Source organism: Herpailurus yagouaroundi, unplaced genomic scaffold (genome assembly GCF_014898765.1).
Source record: "Herpailurus yagouaroundi ecotype Mexico unplaced genomic scaffold, PumYag 196, whole genome shotgun sequence".
Taxonomy (NCBI): Eukaryota; Metazoa; Chordata; class Mammalia; order Carnivora; family Felidae; genus Herpailurus; species Herpailurus yagouaroundi.
The window spans coordinates 15,324,540-15,333,285 of record NW_024412427.1 but is presented as its reverse complement, the minus strand read 5'-3'; the positions used below and the strand labels follow the sequence as shown (position 1 = coordinate 15,333,285).

At 38.6% G+C, this 8,746-nt stretch overlaps 1 long non-coding RNA gene across 1 annotated transcript; it reads left to right on the top strand.

Moving 5' to 3' along the window:
* Positions 1–574: 574 nt before the first annotated feature.
* LOC121012387 (uncharacterized) lies at positions 575–2,263 on the top strand. The gene is made up of 3 exons (XR_005782078.1): positions 575–832; positions 948–1,057; positions 1,698–2,263. It is a non-coding gene; the product is annotated as an uncharacterized LOC121012387 (long non-coding RNA).
* The last annotated feature ends 6,483 nt before the right edge of the window (positions 2,264–8,746 follow it).

Here is an 8,746-nt window from a genome sequence, read left to right as displayed (position 1 = left end):
CAATTGATGCAGACAAAGTATTTGACAAATCCAACACCCATTAGTGATGAAAACTCTCAGCAAACTAGAAATAGGAGGGAATTTCCTCAACTTGATTAAAAACATCTGCAAAAAACCCTACAGCTCTCAGAAGTGCCTAGGTGGCTCAGTTGGTTAAATTTTACACCCTTGATCTCAGATCTGGTCTTGACCTCAGGGTTGTGAGTTTAAGACTGAACTGGGCTCTGTGCTGGGGATGAAGCCAACATTAAAAACAAAACAAAACAAAACAAAACACCTCACTCTAAGCAACCAAAAAAGAACTAAATAAGTAGACACGTGCCATGTTCATGGATAGAAAGACCCATATTGTTAGAATGCAAGTTCTTCACGATTTCATCTATGAATTAACTGTAATCCAGATAAAAATACCAGAAAACTATCTTATGAGTATTGACAAACGGATTCTAAAGTTTATATGGAGGCATTAAAGATCCGGAATAGCCACACGATGCTAGAGAAGAGCAAAGTCAGAAGACTGACACCACTTGATTACAAGACTTACTAGAAATCTCCAGTTCACCTGCCACGTGCAGAGATTCTATGCACAGAGTGTGCATCTCACCTGGACGGAGAACTGCCATACGATCGAGGGAGCTGAGCAACGCACATCCAAGCAGAGTAGCGATGGGACCTACACCCTGGAAGGCTTGCATTTGGTGAACAGTGTCAGGGCCGGGGTCCGAGCAGGTGCTCACCTGTAAGGTGCAGCACGAGACCCAACCTCCCATCCAGGCCAGCCTCATACTGTCTGCGGAAGCACACGGCACATACAAGCCCATCGGAAGCTCAGGTAAGCTCACCTCCACTGCTCTGAGCAACTAGGTCACCTTTGTCTCCTGAGTGGAGTGAGGTATTTAAACTCACAGTGTCCCCTTTGCCGTGTCCTTCTGCCCATTGGTACTTAGGTCCCGAGATGCCTGCCCTTATCTTTGTGACATTCCTTCTGGGCTTCAAGGTGCTGCTGGCGATGAGTTTCATAGTCACCTACATCTGCGGGTGGCGGAGCCGGTAACAGGTGAGTTGGGGGCAGGTCTTAGTACATAAGAAGAGAGGTCATGGTCACCATCGTGGGCTGGCAAGAGGAGTCCAGGGTAAGTCCACTGTTTCACACTGTGCCTCCCAGGGGGATCTAGCCTTAAGAAAAGGCTGGAAATACTCTTGTTTTCTCCAAAGGTCTGTTGGAAATCTCAGAGGCTTCCAGCTCTCACGCATCCAGCAGTGCCCTGGGTTTGGAGGCTTTTAAATGAAGTCCCTTGGAATCCTGGGTGAGGGTCTGAGGTGGGGAGTTGGGATTAAAGTCAAAGTTCTGAGCCCCAAACTCCAAAGAGTGCCCCCATATACTATTACATAGGTCAGTTTTCATGGGACTGATTTTTGGAATGAATAAAGAAAGTATTGCTAAAATCTACTAATGGAGCCCATCGAGGGACTGGGAGGCTCTAGCTACTGGCAAAGATGAATGTGGGTGGGGTGGAGTTCAGAACCTCAGACAGAGGAGGTGGAGTGTAAGAGCAGGCATCTCATTTCTGATGTGCACCATGAATGTAGGCCCATAGAAGGCCTGCCTCATAGAAGGTGCTCAATAAGTATTTGGGAAATTCATAAAAGAATGAATGAATGAATGAATGAATGAATGAATGAATATTTCCCTACAGCTCCTGCATGAACTGCAATACATTGCCTCCCGTCCTGTGCAAGAGGCTCACACAGGGGAGAACCTGCCCCCCATCCCCCGCCTTCCATCCTGGATATGCCCCCTTCCCCACACCCTCCTGATGGTCCTTCTCTCTGAGCAGAGTCCTGATGTTCCGCTCTCTTCAGAGCAAAGTCAAGGATGGACCCTCGTCTCAAGGACCCAGAGACCCTGATGCACTGAGCTTCACACTGGCCCTGCCTCTACCCCAAAGACAATCAAGAGGGTCAAGAAAAGAAGGTTCCCATTCTGTCTGTGATGAGAAACAGCCTTTCAATTTCAGAGCACACTTTACCTTTCTTTTTTAAATGTTAATTCCAGTATAGTTAACATACAGTGTTATTATAGTTTCAGGTGTACAAAAATAGTATTCAGCAATTCTATACATTACTCAGTGTTCAAAATGTAAGTGTACTCCTAATCCCCTTGGTCTGCTTAACCCATCCCCCCCACTTCCCCACTTACCTCCCCTCTGGTAACTATCAGTTTGTTCTCTATAGCTACGAGCCTGTTTTTTGGTTTGACTCTTTTTTTTTTTTTTTACCTTTTTTTTTTGTCTATGCTTCTTTGATTCCACATATGACTGAAAGAAAGCATGTGGTGTTTGTCTTTCTCTGACTGACATTTTAGTGATAGACTCCCTAACTCTAGCCATGCTGTTGCATATGGCAAGATTTCACTCTTTTTAATGGCTGAATAATATTCCATTGTATATATTGACCACATTTTCTTTATTCGCTCATCTGTTGATGGACATTTGCTCTGCTTCCAATAATTTGGACAAGCACATTTTACTTTTATGCAGCGCTTTCTGCAAGGATGATGTGATTTTAACACCTATATGTTTTGAAATCACTACATGGAATAAGCATATTTTGGTTCTGAAATTTATAAGAAATATGCAAGAAATCCTTGGTCCTACTACGTTATCTTTGCAAAAATTAACATTTCGCTGTTATGGCCTTCTGTTGCTTTTAAAAACACTTACCTGAATTTGGTGTTTATCATTCTCAAATTTACTTTTATAATTTTACAACATGTTATGAATCCTTAAGCGATATACAATGTAACTTTGCATATTTAAAATTCTATAAAGATGCTCTTGTACTATATACAGCACTCCGGAACTTTTCTTTTTTATGCTCAACACAGTGTGTGAGGTTTCTTCAAGAAGCTCCATTTTAGTAATTTTCCATGGCTCTATGGTTATGTATTACAGTAATATGCTACAACTTATGGATTCTTCTCAGGATTGTATCAAAGCTCTATCTGCTGTTTGGGTAATACAGCTTTGCAACAAGTGATTTTTTTCCCTCTATTTCCTTGGGCACACAATGGGGGAGTTCCTCTAGTTCCTCTGTTGTGGTCCACACAGCAGTAGTATTCTTATCATTTGCAAGCTTTAGTAATACAAAGTAAAAGCTTTTAATTTTTGGTGAAGTTGTGCTCTTTCCATTTATACCTTTTATCCAACTTTACTTTTCTGAGCAATATGTGTGTGTGTCTGTGTGTGTTATGAATGAATGGTATGGATCTCATATGTTTTCTCTTTTTAGGATAAATGATAGAGAACTTAATCAGCACAGCCATTTTGCCACATAACAAACACTCCATAAAGGTGTGATTCTTTTTATGAGGTATTATTGCCATTGGGCTACATGTCTTTCTCTACATGTCCCTGCATTATCAACAATAGCCAAGCTATGGAGAGAGCCCAAATGCCCACCAACTGGTGAGTGCATAAAGAAGATGTGGTGTAAGCTTTCAACAAGGACAAAAAGATCGAGGTCATACCATGTATATTTCCAGACTACAATGCTTTGAAACTTGTAATCAAGTTCAAGAAAAAATTTGGAAAGACCACAAATACATGGAAGTTATACCACATCCTAGTAAAGAATGAATGGGTTAACCAAGAAATTAAAGAGGAAGTTGGAAAGTACAAGGAAACCAAAGAAAATGAGAACAAGAGAGTTCAAGACCTTTGGGACGTAGCAAAGGTGGTCATAAGAGGAAAGCATATTGCAATCCAGGCCATCCTAAAGAAGGAAGAAATGTCTCAAATACACAACCTAACCTTACACTCAAAAGAGCTGGAAAAAGAACAGCAAATAACATCCAAAAACAGCAGAAAAGGGAAATACTAAAGATTAGAGCAGAAATCAATGATACCGAATTTTTTTTTTAAATGGTAGAACAGATCAACACAATGAGAAGTCGGTTCTTTGAAACCATTAACTAAACTGATAAACTCCTAGCCAGACTTATCAAGAAGGAATAGGAAAGGACCCCAATAAATAAAATCATGAATGAAAGGAGAGATCACCACCAACACCACACAAATATAATAAAATATTATGAGCAATTATATGTCAACAAATTGGGTGATCTGAAAGAAATGGATAAATTCCTAGTAACATGTAAAATGATCACAACTGAAACAGGAAGGAATAGAAAATTTGAACACACCCATAACCAGTAAAGAAATTGAATCAGTAATCAAAAACCTTTCAACAAACAAGAGAATTCTACAAAAAAGGAATTCTACCAGACATTTAAAAAATATTTAATACCTATTCTTCTCAAATTGTTGCAAAAAAATAGAAATGAAAGAACTTCCACTCATTCTATGAGGCCAGCATTACCTTGTTTCTACAACCAGACAAAGACCCCACTAAAAAGGAGAATTACATCCAATGTTTCTGATGAAGATGGATGCAAAAATTCTCAACAAGATACCAGCAAATTAAATCCAACAATACATCAAAGAATTATTCCCCTGATCAAGTGGGAATTATTCCTGAAATGCAGGGCTGGTTTAATATCTGCAAATCAATCAACATGGTACACCACATTAATAAAAGAAAGGGTAAGAACCACATGATCCTCTCAGTAGATGCAGAAAAAGCATTTGACAAAATACAGCATCCTTTCCTGATTAAAAAAAAAAAAAAAAACCTCTGGAAAGTAGAGATAGAAGGAACATAACTCAACATCAATACGGCCATATATGAAAGACCTATAGCTAATATCATCCCCAGCTGGGAAAACCTGAGAGCTTTCCCCCTAAGGTCAGGAACACGACAGGGATGTCCACTCTCACCACTGTGGTCAACACAATACTGGAAGTCCTAGCCTCACCAATCCGACAACAAAAAGAAATAAAAGGCAGATAAACTGGCAAGGAAGAAGTCAAACTTTCGCTCTTCACAGATGCCATCATAATCTACATGGAAAACCAAAAACACACCACCCAAAATTTGCTAGAACTGATACATAAATTCAGCAAAGTCACAGGATATAAACTCAACATACAGAAATCAGTTGCATTTCTATACACCAACAATGAAGCAGCAGAAAGAGAAATCAAGGAATCAATCCCATTTACAATTGCATCAAAAATCATAAGATACCTAGGAAAAAGCTAACCAAAGAGGTGAAGGATCTATATGCTGAAAATTATAGAATACTTATGAAAGAAATTGAAGAAGACATGAAGAAATGGAAAAACCTTCCATTTTTATGGATTGGAAAAACAAATATTGTTAAAATGACTATACTCCTCAAAGCAGCCTAGACATCCAATATAGTCCCTATCAAATAACACCAGCATTCTTCTCAGAGCTAGACCAAACAATTCTAAAATCTGTATGAAACCAGAAAAGACCCCAAGTAGACAAAGTAGTGTTGAAAAAGAAAACCAAACCTGGAGGCAACACAATTCCAGACTTCAAGGTATCACGATGTTGTAATCATCAAGACAGTATGGTACTGGCCCAAAACAGACACATAGATCAATGGAACAGAACAGAGAACCCAGAAATGGACCCACGAATATATAGCCAACTAATCTTTGACAAAGCAGAAAAGAATACTCAGTGGAAAAAAGACAGTCTCTTCAGCAAGTGGTGCTGGGAAAACTGGACAGCGACATTCAGAAGAATGAACCTGGACCACTTTCTTACACCATGCACAAAAATAAACTCAAAATGGATGAAAGACCTAAATGTAAGACAGAAAACCATCAAACTCCTGTAGGAGAAAACACGCAGCTGTCTCTTTGGCCTTGGCCACAGCAACTTCTTACTTGACATGTCTCTGGAGGCAAAGAAAACAAAAGCAAAAATGAACTATTGGGACCTTGTCAAGATAAAATGCTTCTGCACAGCAAAAAAAAAAAAAAAAAAAAAAGTCAACCAAACTAAAAGGCAGCTGATGCAATAGGAATAGATATTTGCAAGTGACATATCAGATAAAGGGCTAGTATTCAAAATCTATAAAGAACTCACCAAACTCCACACCCAAAAAACAAATAATCCAGTGAAGAAATGGGAAGAAATATGAATAGACACTTTTCCAAAGAAGACATCCAGATGACTAACAGACACATGAAAAGATGCTCAACATCGCTCATCATCAGGGAAATACCAATCAAACCACAGTGAGACACCATCTCACATCTGTCAGAATGGCTAAAATTAACCAGTCAGGAAACAACAGATGTTGGCGAGGATGCAGAGAAAGAGGATCTCTGTTGTTTGCATTGTTGGTGGGAATGCAAGCTGGTGCAGCCACTCCAGAAAACAGTATGAAGTTTCTTCCAAAAGTTAAAAATAGAACTACCCTGCGACCCAGAAATTGCACTACTAGGTATTTATCCAAAGGATATAAAAATGCTGATTTGAAGGGGCACATGCACCCCATTGTCTATAGCAGTGCTATCAATAATAGCCAAATTATGGAAATAACCCAAATGTCCATCAACTTATGCATGGATAAAGAAGGTGTGGTGTATATTTTCCACCATATATATATATGATGGAAAATTACTTGGAAGCCAATAGAAGGAAATCTTGTCATTTGCAACAGTGTAGATGGAACTAGAGTGTATTATGCTAAGCAAAATAAGTCAGTCAGAGAAACATAGGTGGAATTTTAAAAACACAACATAACGTAGGGGAAGAGAAGGAAAAATAAACTAAGTTGAAAACATAGAGGCAAACCATAAGAGATTCTTAAATATAGAGAACAAACTGAGGCTTGCTGGAGGGGACGTGGGTGGGGGGTGGGCTAAATGGGCAATGGGCATTAAGGAGGGCACTCATTGGGATGAGCAATGGGTGTTGCATATAAGTGATGAATCGCTGAATTCTACTCCTGAACCCGATACTGCACTATGTGTTAACTAACTTGAACTTGAGTTAAAACAAAGAAAAATGTTTAAATTTACAGTTTAGTTTGGCTGTTAGTTTCCTAGCTCACCACAAACAGAATCAGTAGATTTATAAATGTTATTCAACATGGTTCTGCACTGTGAGGTTAGGTGCAGTCAGCGCAGTCAGAGGCCTCCAATTCATAAACTGATTTTTTTTTGTTTGCTTTAAATAAGAATAAATACATTCCTACTCAGGTTACCACGTATTCCTATATAGTACAGGTCTAGGGACAATATATGAAAAGTTCCAAACTCAATGATGATAACTTTTCTCACGCTTCTCTGGTTTTAAGGTGCTTATGAAATAGTTGAATTTTTTTACAGAACAGTTTTAAATAAAATGAAACAAATACTAGTCAAACCTACCAGGAGTCAGATATGGAGCTAGTTACTATGATGTAAATAAACTTACGTGGTTCTTAGAGTTGTCTTGCTAGGTGGCTACATAAATTTCAGTGATCATTTAGTCCTGAGGGGACCACAGATAGGACTGAACAAGATTCTTAATTGTGATATACTGTGATTAAACACAAGGTTTTAATCACATTACTTAGGGAATAAATACAGAGCAAGGAACTTGCTGTCAGCACAATGAGAACTATCTGATTTGAGCCAAACATATGACTGAATCTATTTGTTTAGCTCTCTCAGCTGTGTAAGTGCCACTTCTCTAGGGGTAATGTGGTTGCCTGCAATTGTCAAAGAGCCAATAGAGAAATATAGTGGTATAGCTTGGAAATTTCTCATCTGGCTGTGATGCTTTTGGAGAATAGAACTGTTCTTTGATTCATCTCTGTATCTGTTAATCTAGCATGCAGTCTAGGTATAGAAGGAGTTCAGTAACTGCTTTTGAGTAATAAACTATTCAAGAATATTTATAATAACTATACAAAATATGAAAAGAATGTCTCCTCTATTCCTTCAACCTCTATTATTTCTGGGATTGATAAACTGGTAAGGAGCCTCTATTTGTGTTAAATCCTTCAAAATTTTAACAGGAACCCATGGGGGAGGGGAAGGAAAGAAAAAAAAAAAAAGAAAAGGAAGAGGTTAGAGCGGGAGAGAGCCAAAGCATAAGAGATTCTTAAAAACTGAGAACAAACTGAGGGCTGATGGGGGGTGGGAGGGTGGGGAGGGTGGGTGATGGGTATTGAGGAGGGCACCTTTTGGGATGAGCACTGGGTGTTGTATGGAAACCAATTTGACAATAAATTTCACATATTGAAAAAATTAAATAAATAAATAAATAAATAAATCCTTCAAAATCAATTTCAAAATACTTGATATAATAAATGAAAAATACAAGCATAAAAGATGCGGCATATATATGCCACACATACATATGTACATACACAAAGGAATATTAGTCATCAAAAAGGATGAAATCTTGCCATTTACAATGACATGGCTGGAGCTAGGTATATTACGCTAGGCAAAAGAAGTCAGTTGGAGAAAGACAAATATCACATGATTTCACTCATATGTGAAATTTAAAAAACAAAACTGAGGAACATATATGGGAGGAGAAAACAAAGAAAAAGAGAGAGGATGAAGCCATGAGAAACTCCTAATGACAGAACAAACTCAGAGTTGATGAAGGAAGGTAGCTTGGGATGAGCTAGATGGGTTTTGGGTATTAAGGAAGACACTTGTTCTGATGAGCACTGGGGGTTAAATGTAATTGATGAATCACTGAATTCTACTCCTGAAACCAATCTTGCACTGTATGTTAACTAACAAAAATTTAAATAAAACTTTGGGAAAAAAAAAAAACTACCCTTCCCTGTAAGTCACAG